Consider the following 17,871-nt stretch of genomic DNA (forward strand, 5'->3'; position numbering starts at 1 on the left):
CGCGTGAGAAAGTTCGTTAATTGGGGCGCCGCCGGCTCCAGCGTTCTCTCGGCAGCGTTTTCCAGCGCGAGTTTTGGCTCCGCTCTGTATGTGGTTGGCTTGCTGGCTGCCGTTCCTCTTGGCGGCGCTGGTGGGTGCTTCGCTCCCGTTTCGTTTGCGTTGATTCTCGCCGGCAAAAAGCTTAACTCGAAGATCAAGAAGCATCAAGAGATCACCACGCTCGCCGTTGCCAAGCGCGACACCATCAACAGACTTCTCTCGAACGCTCTCGAACTTCTATCAACTGAGAGCCTTTTACTTCATCTAACAGAGACTTGGAGAAATGCACTGGACAAGGGCCTGAAAGTGGGTGTCCTTTTTATCGATTTCCGGAAAGCTAAAGAAAGAAAAGAAAGAAAAGCTAAAAGCCATTGGTGTATCAGGTGACCTGCTTTCCTGGCTTGATGATTACATGTCTGCACGTAAGCAGTTTGTCCAATTATCAGAATATCAGTCCGAGCCCAAAACCATTACGTTTGGAGTCCCCCGAGGCTCAATTTTAGGGCCCAAATTATTTTCAATCTTTGTAAACGATCTTCCTGAATCGATAACAAGTGGTAATGTCTTTATGTTTGCTGATGATACCACAATTTACACAATTAGCAAGGATATCGACAATATCACCCTGACACTGCAATCCATTTTAGACCAGGTATACACCTGGTGTCAGTCTAACAGATTAATAGCCCAAGAATCGAAGACGGAAGCCCTGATAATTTCAAGACAGAGCTTTATTGGTCCCTTGCGACGTTTGACTTACGGCAGTAGCACTATTGAGTACAAACAATCATCCAAATGTCTTGGGTTAACAATCGACAACAAGCTATCATGGTATGAACACATCGGGAACGTTTGTAAGTCCTTCAGTAACAAAGTTGCAGTCTTAAAACGGATAAAGTTCCTACCAAAACCAGTCTTGGAAACTATTTATTATAAAACAATCATCCCCAGTGTCCTATATGGTATTGCAGTCTGGGGATCTTGTTCTCCAGCTTTGTTAGATGATTTAGACCGAATTCATTTGAGAGCAACAAGAATTATTAATAGTCTACCGCATTACATCCATGGTGATCACATCAGGAACGCTCCATATTGGAACCCTATTGTTTCATTTTACATTAAGAGACTTTTAGTTATTACATACAATATTTACCATGGAAATAGCACCAATCCTCTAAAGGACTTACTAGTGAAACCCGAGTCTACTTATAGCTTTAGAAAATCCTTAAATTTTGAGGTGGATAGACCAAGAACAGAAGTGGGAAGATCTTCTTTTAAACATCGTGCTGCATTATCTTGGAATTTCCTTCCCGATGACATCAAGTCTTGCTCTAACCTTGATTCTTTCAAGAAAAAACTTAAGGGAAATAAGAGTCTCTTAAATTCTATCAGTTTCACTAAAGCGTCCTGCTGCGTTACTAACAAATCTCTGGACTTCAAATATTTTTGATTAATTAATTTATTTATTTTTACTGTACATTGTTATTAATTCATCTATTTTACCTATCATTATTTATTCAGCTATTGTAAATAAATTTTGGATCATGTATTATGTAGGATCTTATTGTAATTTATTATCTTAGATAGTGCAGGTCCACATCAGGACTTAACGTCTTGCCAATTGACCTGTAACCTGCTTTATCAAATAAATCATGTATGTATGTATGTATGTATGTATGTATGTATGTATGTATGCTTTGAACAACAACGGGGTGTCTTCCCACGAGTTCGACACTATCCTTTCGGAGTTTCAGCAATACAACTTTCTGAAAGATCAGGTCCGGGCAAGGATGCTTCGCCAACCATCAACGAGAAAGCTTCCTGATGTTGATGTCCAAAAACTTGAGAAAGACATCCGCGGCAGACTTGAAGCGGAAATGATTAAAAAAATCACGAAACCTCCCGCTTCGAACTGAATTTCGAGCGAAAAAACACAAAACTCTCTCTTTGTCTTGTCAAAAACAGCTGATTGCGGTGTCTGTCACGCCACATAAATGGCCTTGAACTTTCGAGGTTACTCACTGACGCAGTCATGTGCGAAATAGGGAAAACCCCCCGATCAGCTGTTTCTTTTTATTGCTCTAGTGAAGTCTCTTTGTTCTACTGCGTTTCGTGCCCAATTTTTCCTTGAAAAAAGGTGAAAAGTGCCTTTTTTATTGGCCAGGCCGAGAAGAAATACCGTATTCTAACAAACTGTGGAAAAAAAAAATGAAATCCGCCTGTAAAATTCCTTTTGACTTCAACATTCCTGGTGGCTTTGAAAATTCCTGATCGCTTCAACTGAAGCCAAGATGAATGCTTTACGGCATCACAGACACCGTGCCTCTGTGTCTCGGTTTAAACCTCTGTACAATAATTGCAAAATATTATATTTACACTGCTTCAAAAAATGAGGAAGATTATTTCTTAGACGCTTTCTTGGCTATCCTTAAAAACAAAATAGAAATAGAAACTAGCAGAGCAAAGGTGCAAGTTAAACTGTAAATATAGCTAAATATACTGTAAATTGTCGCTTTTTTGTCATTTTTTTTTTTTTTTTTTTTTTGCAGTTTTCACTAGTTCTAGTAACCGTAGTAAAAGTTTGTAGTAATTGTCCGCGATTAAAAAGTAGTGTAACGTAAGCGGTTTAAATAATACTGTTGTTCCGTCAAGCATTGTAATTAGAGCAAGTTGTAATTAGCGTAAGTAGCTGTATTGTTGTAGTTTTATACGTAGTTTTTTTTGTAATTAATAATGTAAGTATGCGTGCTGTAAAAAATAGATAATTAATAATAATAATAATAATAAAAAAAAAAAGATGAATGCAACGTGCTTAAACTGAAGCCTTCAGGAATTCACAACGGGAAGCTGTGTCGCCTCAACCGGAACCGCGTCATGAAAGCATTCAACAGCTTCGCGTGTAATATCACGCACTTGTCTCTGCCACTCAGGCGTGAAATATTCATTCACGAGAAACGCAATCAAGTGAACACTTACAAGCATGTTTTTTTGGTATGCAAATGCCGCCGTGTATTTTTAATGTAATTATTGAAACAGAGGTTATATCAGAGCCGCTCAGTAAAATTTCTGAAAGATTTCGGCGTAGTCATTCTCGTCATACACCGGGTAGCCGAGATAATGTTTTTCTCCGTTTTTAAAACACTCGTAACAGAGCCCTTTTAGGCCGCAAGAGTTGCATTTACGGCAAAACATGACCTTTACAATTCTTGATCGTTTTTCGCAGATGGGTGCCTCTTCAAACTCGTCATGTACCTCGGCCCAGCCCATTTCCTTTTTTTCTTTTATTTTTTTCGCGATGTACTCCTTTAGAATCCTCTCACGAAGCTCTGGAGGGAGGCTTTGAATGGCCTCGGAAAGTCCACATGCAGCTATTTGTCCGCCGCCATCTCGCGTGGCGTGGCGCTGCACGGCCCTTCCCGCCTCTTCCAACAAATGTGGGGTCTCTCCTCGCTCTTGCATACTATTCTTTTCTTGATATTTTTCGCCATATGTTCAATGGTCTTTCCAGCTGTCGATGGCAATAGCTTTCAAAATTCTCGCTTAGATGTTTCAGAAACTTTCGTGGCTCTCCTTCGAATCTCACTCTTGCCGTGTCGAAACGCCGCCAGTTTTCGATCTTCAGCTTTTCCAAATATTCTCGGTTCTCGCCCGACGTCAACCCAATCTCGAGCCAGTCTTTTTCCACTAGGCTTTCTTCGAAAATCTCCAAGACGTTTTCGATCGATTCGTTTACCCGCCTGTCCTGTGAAGGTGTGATGTAAGCTACGCTCACTGCGAAAGCCATGCCGGCGCTGTATACACTGAGCGTGCGCTTCTCCAATAGGAAAATTTTCTGGCGCAGAGGTTTGCTCTAAAGAGGGGCCTAAGAATTTAAGAACATTCTCCTCTTTTGACCTTTTTGTCGGCTCAAATTTTTCGAACATCCTTTTTCTGATTTCTAATTCCACAAGACATAAGGTGCATTCAAAACTACAGCCCGTTAATTCAGAAGAAGTCACCTTATTCACGATCTTCTTAAAGTGTTTGCAGAAAGGCAGATTTAAAAGACTTTCGTGCACCATGCCCCACCCCATCCCATTTTTTTCATTTATTTTTACCACGATTAACTCTTTCAAAATCCTCTCGCGAAGCTCTGGAGGCAAGCTTTGGATCGCTTCCGAAAGCCCTCTTGTTTGCGTGCACGTTTGGGGCTCTTTCAGCATTTCCTGATCTTCTCGCAAAGGCTCATCTTTGGCTCTTTCGGCCTGAATCCGTGGGGCCTTCTTCAGACAGAACCTTTGCAGAACATCGGACGAGTATCTTGCGGCAGCCATGTCAGCGCAGTATGCACTGAGCGTGCACTTCTCCAATAGGGAAATTTTCTGGTGCACTTTTGAAGGGCACACCCGCGCATATTGATTACAGACGTTGCAGCTTCGATGGACCCGCTTTTTCGCCAAATTTTACTAAAACGCAGCCACGGCTCTGGCGCACACAGCTCACACGGTTCTGGCGCGGCGCTCGCCGATCTGGCGCAGCGCTCGCAGATCTGGCGCACACACAGCTCACACGGCTCTGGCGCAGCGCTCACACACATACACACACACATGTAAAGTAGGGGTTCTGGCCGCAAGTGAACGCACACAGTGAAAGCGTAACGCAACTCCGAATCTTTAGATGAGGAGTTGCGTTACGCTTTCACTGTGTGCGTGAGCGCTGCGCCAGAACCCCCACTTTACATGTGTGTATTGAAGGGTTAAATTCAGGTAGCCGCGCTGTACGTGAACAACAGCAGCAACATGTAAATTATAATGATTACAGAATGACATTCCATAAAATTACCATCTGCATTGTTATTGGAATAAACAATTTGAATGACTAAACTTCGCGGGTTTTCCAGATCGTAAATATTAACTTTTGTTGAGAAAATGTTTCATCGTTTTCTTGCCGCGCCTTACAAACCAAATAAATTCATAGGCAGAGAAGCAATTTTTGTCCCTACTCGATTGGGAATAGTTTTAAGTTAAGATTAAAATACTGTTTACCACACAGTCGGATTCAAAAAACTATTTCGTCGAAGTAAGAGATATCTAACCTGTCACCGGTACATACACTATTCGGTAGACATAAAACCTATCGGCTAGTCACTCCCAGACATCATCCATGGTGTATGATCAATTCATGCATCTTGAGGTTACTAACAGTCCACCCAGGCCTCAGCTGCACTTCGTGACTGAAAAAGCGTTCTACCTGGAATAAATGAAAACAATTTATCAGCATTCAGTTACAGCAATATTGCCTATCACTATTTTACGAATAATTTGTCGTTTCATTACGAACAAACAAACGATGACATATAAAAGGGACTACGTCACGGCTGAGTTAAGTCTATGTTATTTCTTTTAGCCAAATACTCGCTATGAAACACGACCTTTGCGAAAATTTATTCTATAGATCTAACTGACCAAACCATAGCTTCATTACAAACAAATTCCTGGGCGTTATAATTAAAGGTGACAAACAAACGAGATTAAGTTTAAAAACTGTCCATGTCTAACAGTTTTTCAAAAACCCATATCGCAATCCGTTTCAATATAGGTTTTTGAAAACTTGAGAAATTTTCTTTCAAAAGCACAATTCCATAGGCCTTTAAAACAGCGCTCTTATATTGTAATGTTGCTACATCATTTCTTCACTGTTTCTAAATTATTAGTTATTTTTATATTTCACTCAATTTGGCGGCCATTTTTCGAATGTCAAAATTTGGCTTAGATTCTTGACACAGCTCCTTTAAGCACCATTCGGTAAATACTTCTTAATCTTAAAAATTCATTAAATACCGTAAATCCTCGAATTAGCGCCCCCTCGAACATGCGACCCCTTCGAATAAGCGCCCCTCCTATCGGCCGAAATTTAAAATAAGCGCCCCCCTCCCCTCCCTCCACTTTGTGGACGAGTACTGAGACAACAAAGGATGTATAGTTTACGTCATGTAGTATTAGATTTGTACATTGTTTCAGTTTGCGAACACGTTTAGTGAACACATTAAGCACTAATGGGGGGGGGGTGCCGCGATTTAAGCTTTAGGATCAGCTTTTTATGTCAATAAACAGCTTATGTTGGTGTTTACGCGCAGATGATATATTAAAAAAATGATCATGTCAGGCTACGATTTAGGAAAAATTAAATAAGCGCCCCCCCCGCCCCCCTCCCTCGAATAAACGCCCTCGTCTTCTGCTAAATTTGAAATAAGCGCCAAGGGCGCTAATTCGAAGACTTACGGTATTTAAAAGGAGTAATAGCTTAACAGAAAGGGTAGCACACACACGAGAGCTCGTTAGACGAAGGATAAGACACCACAGTAAGACGTTATATTTCTGAAACCTCTATTTTCATTGGGCCGATGTAATCGCTGTACCCGCTTCCTCTATTATTTTAAGGCTGATTGTATACTTGTGACTTGTTAGTGATCTATTGTCTTAACAATCATGAATGAAGTAGCTCGTTCCGAGGGAAAGTGTGGAAGCTGTGTGCCGGAGAATGAATCACAACCAAAGACTAAAGTACTAGGTCATGATTGCTTGTTGTGTATAATTTTGTTTAAAAAAAAACATAAAAAAATAGTAACTTAAGGCTGCCGCACACTAGCCGATTTTTTGTCGCGACTAACCGCGTTGAGGCTTAGGGCCGAGTCATCCAAAATCAAGATGGCGCCTATTCCACTGACGTGACTCTCGTGACATTTCCTAATTGGTTAAGGAGCGCGCGAGCCCCGACAAATTGTCTTGGTCCACCGCACACTAGCCGACAAGGCCCGACAAGACGTTTTGAGATCTAGAACCGTCAGATATCGCCCGACAAGCCCCGATCATGTCGCAGACTTGTCTGAATTCACCGTACACTAGACTATAGAGTGAAGATTTTTTGTCGGCCGACAAAAAATCGGCCAGTGTGCGGCGGCCTTTAATCTCTTTTATTTTCTGTCAAGTTCAAGACCCATGATCGGACGGATGAACTTTCGACAGAAAGTAGCGTAGCTAATGTTGGCTTTCCTTTTCATTTTGAAGCCAAAAAAAAATATGCCCATTTCATATTGACCTGGGAGAGGGGGGGGGGGGGTGCGTGGCGGGGCTCAATAAGCGTGAGTTTAACAGCAATAGTGGCCAAATGTCGTGACTTTTCAAAGTTATTGGGGAACATAACGTGACTTCACGTCCTTAGATTTTCTTTCCTTTTTTTCTGAAAAATACCAGCAATCCAAGATCGCGGATCCAAGATGTATGATGTCATTTTTATGATTTCATCATACCTAAACAACATTATGAAAACTATCTTGCAGTAATAAAAGGAACCAAAACGAAACGGAAAACAAACAAACGCTATTTGATTCAATTTTGTGGAGATCATTCCCGCTCCACAGTCTAGATGAACACACGTTCGGTTACGGGTCGGAACTTTTCTTTCTTGCCTTCTTGTTTTGTGTTTGGATGCCCCTGTCCACTGTTTTGACCGCTTAAAACTTTTAAAGAACGGGAAAAGATATAAGCAAGGCCTAAAATAATATGCTCTTGTTTAAGAGATTAATTTCTTCACCTGACTTCCAAGTATAAAATAATTCTCTAGGAGACATATTGAATAGACATTTAATTCTTTCACCAAGGCAAAATGAAATTGCAGCGTGACTAACAGTGAAGATAAATTTTGCAAGACGACGCAGTTGTACCAATCATGTCTAGATTGTCACGTGACTCCAAAAGAAGCTCCCTAAGCTCTTAGTAAAATACATGTTTCACGAATTCCAGCAGCCAGAAAAAAACACAGAAGGATGCATAGATGTGTTGAAATACACATAGCAGATTAAAGTGCCCCTATGATCAAATTCTCGATATCCACTTTCGTACGCAACAGGTCTTTCCTAATTATGTTGCCAAATTTCAATCTATTACGAACATCAGAACTCACGTTTTTTGGGCCTTTACTTCCGAGAATTTGCGGCCGCAATTAAATTTCTTCGTTCCAAGTCTTGGTTGAGAATTGGAGTAAATGACGTCATTTTCTCAAAAATACTGCATGGGTTGAAATTATGAAACAATTTAGTACAACAATTCCCATAAAGAATAACAAAAACTTTGGCTCTTATATTCGTGCAATTTTTCTACACTAATTGTTATTATAATTGCATCCCGTGTGGTATTTTTGAGCAAATGACGTCATTTACTCCAATTCTCAACCAAGACTTGGAACAAGGAAAATTAATGGCGGCCGTAAATTCTCGGAAATGAAGGTCCAAACAACGTGAGTCCTAATGTTCGTAATAGATTGAAATTTGGCAACATATCTAGGAAAGACCTATTGTGTACGAAAATGTAAAAAAATGGATATCGAGAATTTGATCATAGCAGCACTTTACACGAATCCTCTGAGAAATTTTGTTAAATTGCAAACGCATAATTTAGGCCAAAATTTATCCTTGGTTCTGAATCTAAAACTTTCAAGATATCAATGACATATTCACAAAAAATTTTGCAGCATTCAAATGCTAAATAGGCAGAAGCTGTGATATTTGAGTGATTATTTGTATCGCAAATCGAATGTGTGCTGCGTGGTGTAGTGGAGATCATTGTCACTCTTCAATCCGGATTTCAAGACGGTCACAGGTTCGAATAGAGGAATTTCATTTTTTCCTTTTTCTTTCCTTTTTATCTTTTTATTTTACTTCTGTTGTTTTTCAACGGACGCGCTTGTTTACTGTTTGTACCCCTTTCAAAATATTGAGATAGAATTTACAAAAAATCATAAAAGTAAACAATCAAAGAGTAACTGTCCGTGGTTGACTAGTAATTTCTCGGACTGACGACAAGTCAACTCAGTCAGGGCGGTAAATCAGCATTGAGATGAAGGTATGAATAATTCCACCGGATTAAATTTATAATTATTTGACAGCAGCTAAGCAAGGTTACCAAAATATCCACATTGGACGATTATTATTCTTATTGTATTCACAGTAGGAGCCATAGTTCTTAAATTATTTCAAAACGTTTATAACATTCTCAAACGGCAATCACGTTTGGTTTGTCACGTGACCACAAGTGACGAAGGTCCTAAGAACAATAAAGACACGAGCAAAGAAAATTTACATTTTGATTAACCGAAACAAACGAATAATTTTCCTCTCTTACTCTCGCAACATTTTTGCAACGAAATATAGAACACTTTCTCCATGTTTCTGTCAAATTACAGAAACACTTGTGAAAGTTTGACGAACACGAAAAAGATGTGGAAACATTCGCCTGGGCCTCGCATTCCTATAACTCGAAAAAACAAGGAGATTGTTTCTGTATTTTGAATGGCTTTTCACGCATTTTCTCCTGAGTTGGGTTATCATAAGAAAAGTGAACGAAAACGATATTCAATCGCATATAATCCTCTGAAAAATTATTATAGTTATCTACGCCACCCTCCCCCAAAAATGCCGCGAACGACAGAAAATTCTACTTAAAGGGCCCTAGTCAGCCACACCTTTGTTTTTGCTTTCATGTGAGCGTTTGGCTACTATATTTTATTCGGAGCATGTCGAAACGAAGGAAATCACAGTGAAACTTCTAAAGATAATTACACAGACCCAATACACTTCCTTCCAATGTGGATAAATCTAAAATAGTATGGAACTTATAAAGCTGTGCCAGTTGACAAGAGTTCTCTCAAATCTAATTTCAGGAGGATAACAGAGCAACTGAGCCAGGTTACGTTTCGGATCGATCAATGCATAAGAACAAGTGTTTACCTGGGTCCTGGACTGCGATAAAATCATCAATCTTGAATGACGGTAAATGCGTTCATCCTCTTCTTGCTTTGTCCTAGTTTGTATCCGCCTGAAAATGAGAAAGACTGGTCAGAAAGATTTAGATCAGAGTAATGGCTGGCATTGTGTGCTGACTGGTTCCTAACACAAGGTACCTGGCCAATGTACCCTGGTAAGACACTTTACCCTCAGAAAGCGGCTGTCTCAGCCTAGGAGTATAAATGAGTACTACAGTTCTGTTCTAACCTCCTATGTAGATGCTCTTTGGGCTCGTCACAGAATCTGAATTTGCTGGGTGGAAGCAACCTTTTACAAGTCAGTTCTTACACCCATCTCTTGTAAAAAGCCCAAATCCATTCGATAGTCCAGGTTTCAAAACAAGTCCTAATATTTTGTATCTCTTTTGTGGGACCAAGTCTTTGCATCACAGATCAAGAAACTCAGGAAGAGAATTTGCTGGGTGGAACCAACCCATTTACAGGTCAGTCTTTACACCCATCTCCTGTACAAAGCTCAAGATCCATTCAGTCATGAAGACAGTCCAGGTTCCGAAACAAGTTCTCATTTTGTACCATTTTTTGTGGGACCAAGTCTATGCTTCATAGATCAAGAAACTCAGGAAGAGATTTTTGGTGGAACCAGCTCCCTTGAGGGCCAGTTCTTACACCCATCTCCTGTACGAAGCCCAAGATCCATTCAGCCCATGAAGACAGTCCTGGCTCCAACACAAGTTCTTATTTTTCACCTGTTTTTTATGGGACCAAGTCTGGGCCTCACAGATCATGAAACTCAGGAAGAGATTTTGCTGGATGGAACCAACCCTTTTACAGGTGAGTTCTTTTACCCAAGATATCTCTTGTACTATGCTCAACTGATCCATTCAGCACTAGTGGTGCAACGATTAATCGAATTCTCCATTAATTGCGATTATGACCATTCGGTTCGATTCACAATTCTTTGATTCCTCGTTTTGATTTTGCATACCTTTCTCAGAGTGCCCTCAGTGAGTTATTATATTGTGAAGTCAGAATCCAGAACTCTTTAAAATGTGCGTTTTTGATTGACGAGTAAACATCCAAACATGACACCATGTCTCTACGTCACAGATCAAGAAACTTTTTACAAGTCAGTTCTTACACCCTGATCTCTTGTTAAAAGCTCAAGATCCATTCAACGTATGAGGACAGTCCAAGTTCCCAAACAAGTCCTAATTTTTGACCTTTTTTGTGGGACCAAGCCTCTGCCTCATAGATCAAAAAACTCAGGAAGAGAATTTGCTGAATGGAACCACCCTTTTACAGGTCAGTTCTCACACCCATCTCTTGTACAAAGCTCAAGATCCATTCAGTGCATGCAGACAGTCCAGGCTCCAAAACAGGTTTCTTATCTTGTAACTTGTTTTTTTTGTGGGACCAGTTCTTCGCTTCACCAATCAGAAAATTCAAAAAGAGAATTTGCTAGGTAGAACCAATCCCCATCTGGCCCAGTTCTTTCATTATACACATATCTCTTATTCAAAAGGTCCATTTGGTACATGCAAAAAGTCCAGGTTCCTAAAAAAGTTTCTTAGATAATATCTTGTTAGTGTGATTCTGATGTTAGACTTATCTTTCTTGTCATATCGTACATCTAGAACTGAAATGTCCCCAGTAACTCTGTGATCACAGGCCAATATGTACACTTACCATACTGCTCTGATAGTCCAGCTCAGCGATCGTTAAGATACGATGCTTAATTTGAATCTCCAGAAATTGTTAGGGGTCTTCACATAAGTCCCAATCCCTCTTCTATTATCTTCCCAGTGTTACAGATCCCTTGATCAAACAAAAAACAACATTAGTTTTAAAGGTCAAACTGATTCATCTGCCTAATATATCAAGTTAAATTGAAGCACACAAGTTTGGACCTGAAAAAAATAGCTATCTGGTTCAGCCGATTCCCATTTAGCAATTATAATACTATTACCCTGGGAACTCAATGCTTGCTTTAGTATTCTCTCATAACCCATTTTTGGCTGATCTATTTAACTTTAATACCAATAAAACTTTAAACCATTGACAGTTTTTCTTCAGGTGTCCATATAACCTAAATTAGGCAAGTCAAATTATTCTCACATTTTGATTAGTTCTTACTTATGACTGGATGATTAAAACACTTCTTGGCTCCTCTACTAGTTAAAACAGACTCCATGTTGCCATGCACTTGTTCAGTAAAAGTTCACAGAAGACATCAAAATGTGGCAAGAACATCAGTGACACACTCAGCTATCGCCTTGTGCCCTGTTTTTTTTGTCACCACATTTTGACGTCATCTGCAATCTACTACTGAACAGATGCACAGCAACATTTGTTAACAATCTATTTGTTTAATTGGCAATTTTAATGAAAAAGATTTTTCTCAATTTTCAGATAGATTGCTATGGGACCTTATGAAAAAAAAAATTTTAAAAATTAATTGGAAACATTGAATCTTTGAAACAAAGTCATTATTAAGCTCTAACTGACAGCTGTCACCAGACTCATTAAGATGTCACACGGTTGTTACCTGAAGCAGTGATCAGGACACAAGCACAGATGGTTTATTGTTGAGATATTTTTAGTTTTGTATTGGATCTTCTGCCTGCAGTTTGAGTACAGCTGTAGCTGTGCATTTGGAAAGTTTTAGCTAATATTTTTCATGTCATCAAAGTGTACTTCCAGGCCTGTGCTCTAGAAGCACCCAGGTGCCACAGGCAACTAACTTTGCCTTTAAGCGACTGCAAAAACTTACTTTTTTCATATAAGCTGAAGTGCTGGGCACTTTTAGGCTCCTAGTAATTCTTCTTAGACCACAGCACTGACTTTTAAAATAAATCCATACAGAATTGGCATCAAGCTTATTCCTATAGCTAAATTTAACACATCTGCTAAAGTTTATTTGTATCATAGTAACCTTAAATGGATAATCAAAGTGCTTACTGATTGGAGAACTTACCTCTTCTTCACTAAAAGTCTGCTTTCCTTACTGGTTCTGCAACTACATGTAAGCCAAGCTTGTGTTGTATTGCATCAGGAGAGAATGGTGTTTGGATGTTTAGACAAACCAAGTCCTAAAACCTAAGGAAGGAAATTGTACATACAAGGGTGAAGTTACTGAAAACAAGAGGAAGCTTTTGGCTGCTGCCATTTTGAATTTTGAATTTCTACGTTTAGAGTAGTCTGCATGTAGCTGTACCGATGCTTGTAGATAAGGGTAATTTCAATGGAATGTCGATCGCTGATATCCATTGACACTTGGTGTATGGCATCTGCAGATTGCAAACTGTCGACAGCACACTGCAGACTGGAGATTTTTTACCTAATAATGTACTTCCATTTATGTTACCAAAAGCTAACAGTAAACAAGCTAAACTGAGCACTATTCAGGTTAAGCTGAGCACTATTTAGGCTAACCTGACATCTATTCAGGCTAACCTGAGCGCTATTTAGGCCTAAGTGTAGTCAGCAACTGGTGTCTGCAAATGTAATACACTGGTTAACACTCTACTGTGGGTGCCTTTAGTAGACATGATCATAGTGTATGACATTTGCAGACTACAGACTGCAGAATTTTCAACTAATATATGAAGGTTATGTCGTATTCCCCTTTCCATTTTTGAAAGCGAAAGGTAAACAGGCTAATGCGAGAACTATTCAGGCTAACCTGAGTGATATTCAGGCTAACTGGAGTACCATTTAGCCTTAAATGTAGTCTGCAGTCTGCAGCCTGCAGTCTGCAAATCAAATACACCAACATGATCCAAGCAAGAGCGTCCTTTGTTTCCCTTTATAAATTATCTAAGAACTAAGAATCTGTACAAAATACGGCCTGTAGCTGATCCAAACAGAGAAACAAGTAACGATTTTGATTTTAAAAGTTAAATATTACAGCTTTATTAGAAGTTACCTAATCAGCTTGATGTAAACAGACTCATCTCTAATGGGGACAATTTTCCACTATTTATCTTTCACACGTGCAAGATGGCGGAGACGAACTACGCTCGCAAAGATCAGAGGGAAAAAGCGGTTGGCAGACAGGAGGGAGAGGGGGGGAGAGGGGTTGTCTGCGCAGCGGGTGAAAGGGGTGGGGGAGGGCAAGCCGTCCCCAACAACTGTGGATCACCAAATTCCACCATTATCAAAGAGTTTAAGGTTTAGTTATTCAACAAGACACGAAAAACTTCGGCTCATCTTCTTGCGAACATTATAAATGCAGAACCGCAAATAATTCCAACTGACGAATTCCTGGATGACTGCTTGTTTGTTTGATTGTAGGAAACTGTTGAAAGGAATACCATGAAAGTGTCAGCATCAAGTTTTGCGGCGCGTTTGTTTCTTCCCCTAATAGGCTCGGATCCTGGGGAAAAAATAAATGACCTTTTCAGAGTATGCTGAGTTATATGGTATCAGAGGCAACAGTATTCACAGGCTAGCTGAAATCCTGTTCACCTCTGTATTCAGCCGCCTCCGTAAACCCACTAGATTGCAAAGAATGTCAATTTTCCTCTATCAATCCGTTAAGCAAAATTAACGGTACGACATGTGCGAACCACGAGTACAGTAGAACCTACCGCTAACGGCCACTTTTTTGTATAAAAAAAAATAACAATAATAACCACTCTACAATTTTGGGCAAAGATGGTCCCACACTCTGAGGCTTTAAGTTTCCACGCATGTAGTCCCATGCATCTCGGGTGCGAACAGATGATCCCATACTTCTCGGGCCAAGAAGAAGAATTAGAATACACATACTCCTAAAAACTCTATACAGATCCCTTGATCATTCATACTGACGAGAGAATACTTTCCCACTAATTTTCAAAACGCGGAAAAATTCAGTTCCTCAGGCTTCGTGTTAACGTCGCAGTTTCTCCCTACTTTAAGCGCTTTCTCCAGACGTTACATTGACTGTCCTTTCCTGTTCCAATTCTCTAACGCGTTTCCTTCCGAGTTTGGTCATGAAGTTCAGCTTGCATCGTCTTTTACATCCTGTATTAACTACTTACGAGAATTTTCTTCAGTCTCTGTGTTCATTAACTTGACGGTTCCCGGTTGTGTTCCTCCCCCAAGCCCGCTTTCCGTATTCCTTGTTTTGGCGCCACTCCCAGAGCTTTAACTGCATCTAATTTTTTTTTTCAATACGCTACTCCTAGTAAATTTGATCATCAGTTTAATTTGGTTATCTCTTGCCTCTTTTCACGTCTTCCCTTGTCCATTAGTTCGCGAGTTCCCTAGTGTGTGTCCTTTGTCCATTAGTTCGCGAGTTCCTCACTTACCTTACGGGACCTCTGCTTTGGGCTTTTTGCAGCGCCTCCAATGTATCTCAGTGCCCTCTCGCGATTCGCAGTTTTTCCAGAGATTATTTTGTATCTAACTTTCTGTTGTTCCCACGCACGTTTCCTCGCAACTTTTGTTATGAAATTAAGTTTTGCTGTCTTGTACTACGTGGATTTTCTGTAGCATTTTGAAAGCTCCCCTTTAGCTTGTTAATTGTTAATTTCCCAATATTTCTAGCGAATTACAATGTATATACACTTCCCTTTTAGCGCACTACAATTGTTCGGAAAACTTGTTCGGAAAAATTGTTCGGTTTGTGAGCCGAAAATGTGCCCCATGTCCCGGGAAATCGAGGCAAAGTTGGGCAAGATCACGATGCGCGTAAGCCGGTCTCGCGTACTTTTTCAGTCTTAAAATAAAACGGGGCTATATTTTGGCCTAGAAGCTCGAAACCGAGCGTTCAAATATTTTTCCTCTCTCCATTTTGCTGCAAACCAAGGCCATCAGGAGTTAGTTTGGATTCCCCGGGACTGGAAAATTTTCGCAAGTTCTGGGAACTCGAGCCAAAGTTGGTCAGAATCACGATGCGCGTAAGCCGGTCTCGGCTACTCTTTTAGTCTTGAAATGAAGTCGAGCTATATTTCGGCCTAGAAGCTCGAAACCGAGCGTTTAAATAATTTTCCTCTGTCCATTTCACTGCAAACCAAGGTTATCAGGATTTAGCTTGGAGTCCCCGGGGCTGGAAAATAACTCCAAAGTTAAAAAAAATCGAGCCAAAGTTGGTCAAAATCACGCTTCGCGTAAGCCGGTCTCGGCTACTCTTTCAGTCTTAAAATGAAGTGGGGCTAAATTTCGGCCTAGAAGGTTGAAACCGAGCCTGCGATCGTTTTACCTGTGTCCATTTCTCTGAAAAGCAAGGCCATCACGAGTTAGTTTAGAGTCCCCAAGACTAGAAAATATTCCTTAAGTTTTGCGAAGTCGAGCCAAACTTGGTCAAAATCACGCTGCGCGTTAGGCGGTCTCGGCTATTCTTTCAGTGCTCACCGCTGCACACTTACGGGGACATTCATATGAATACACACCAGCAAAGTGGGGTCTGTTCAAATTATGGAGACATTTTCGTGTCCCCGCGAAAAAAGTCCTCTTAAATCTGTTTTTTTGACTTCTAAACCATATAACTGGGGTCATTTAAGAGGTCCCCACAAGTTGGTAAAAAATATACACAAGTTGCGTCCCCACAAGTCGGTAAAATTCTTAGTCTAAGGGAAAAGTGTTGCTTTTTTGTGTAACAGATTAAACAACCCCCCACAAACCCTAACACCACCACGGTTTTAGCGAGGAAAAAAGAATAACCGAAAACACTCGTCAGTTGTTCATCAATAAATACACACTGCACATACATACATACAAATTATTTATTTCACAAAATTTCATAAATCACAATGTCGGAGTTAAGCCAAGCGAACAAGATTTAACAATGAGCGAAAACCCAACACTAGTTACTTCCATTCCTGCCCACAATCTCCTTTTTAAAAAGGCTTTTAACTGAAAACAGCATATACAAATCTCTATTTAAAATTAACTTGGAATTCTACTGATGCCCCATTAGGGAAACGGGGGGGGGGGGAGGTAGGCATATTTAAGGTCAGTGTATCCCACATTCCATTGATGTTTGGCCTAAATATACAATATTCTGTTAATTTCCAATAGCAAAATTAATTAATAGCATTAATTTTTCACCTATTGTAAATATCTTGTATCGCAAAAACCCCTAATAAAGCCTCTCTGGGTTTCCACATTAGGTCATTGAGAAAAATCTCTCTGTATATACTGACTGAAAGGAGGACAAAGACATTGAGATAATATTGTCCTTTTCTTGTTTCGTTAAACGAAACAAAACAAAAATCATGCCAGCGGCAATCGCATAACTTCAGATTTTGGATCACTCACAATGCAGGGTTCATACCGTTTTTTAGAGACAAATTTCTAGGACTTTTCCAGGACTCAGACTGATTTTTCCAGGACTCTAAAATTCACATTAACCCTTTCACTCCCAAGATCTCAATGTTAATTCTCCTTACTGTCAGCCATACATTTCAGATTTTTTTTACTTGAGTTTAATAGATTTCCAGAACTTTCCAGGACCAGCAGCCTTTTTCCAAGACTTTTCAGTCCTGGAAAATGCCACAATAGAATTCCAGGACTTTCCAGGTTTTCCAGGACACATACAAACCCTGTCATATGTACATGTATGTATATATCAGTTAGCTTGAAATGAAGCCATTTATAAGTTAGTGGGATGTCACAGATTTTAGGAAAATGACTTAGCGGACTAATTATATTCAGGAAGGTTTCCAAGATTTTACATTCTATTATTCTATTTGATTTGAATATCAAATTTCATAGAAGGACATTCCGCATGAAGATTTCAAAATTGTTATGACTGAAATAATTTTACTAATTTAATGGCATTTTAACATAAATAAGACCTTTCAGTGAGTGGGATAATACATATATAAATTAAAGCACTTTAATAATGGCTTGGGCCCCATAGGAAACTGCTTCCATAACAAATACCTTTCTATGGGACTGGGTTGTTAACCCTGTTTTCCACCCCCAAACCTGGAGGGCCAGTAGTGGATCACTTTTTGTCAGGCCTCTTCCCTTTGACCTGTCTGGCTTGGGTGGCCCCACCTGGAAACAAAATCTCCTACCAGCATAGCTCTCAGGGTCACTGAGACACAAGCCCCCGACCAC

The 17,871-nt window shown here is 40.0% G+C and overlaps 1 long non-coding RNA gene across 1 annotated transcript; it reads right to left on the reverse strand.

Moving 5' to 3' along the window:
• Positions 1-2,851: 2,851 nt before the first annotated feature.
• Positions 2,852-13,891, reverse strand: LOC145469658 (uncharacterized). The gene is made up of 5 exons (XR_014042351.1): positions 13,745-13,891; positions 12,794-12,915; positions 11,506-11,634; positions 9,803-9,890; positions 2,852-5,268 (listed from the first exon to the last, which is right to left on the reverse strand). It is a non-coding gene; the product is annotated as an uncharacterized LOC145469658 (long non-coding RNA).
• Positions 13,892-17,871: the final 3,980 nt, after the last annotated feature.

Source organism: Orbicella franksi, chromosome 15 (assembly GCF_964199315.1).
Source record: "Orbicella franksi chromosome 15, jaOrbFran1.1, whole genome shotgun sequence".
Lineage (NCBI taxonomy): Eukaryota > Metazoa > Cnidaria > Anthozoa > Scleractinia > Merulinidae > Orbicella > Orbicella franksi.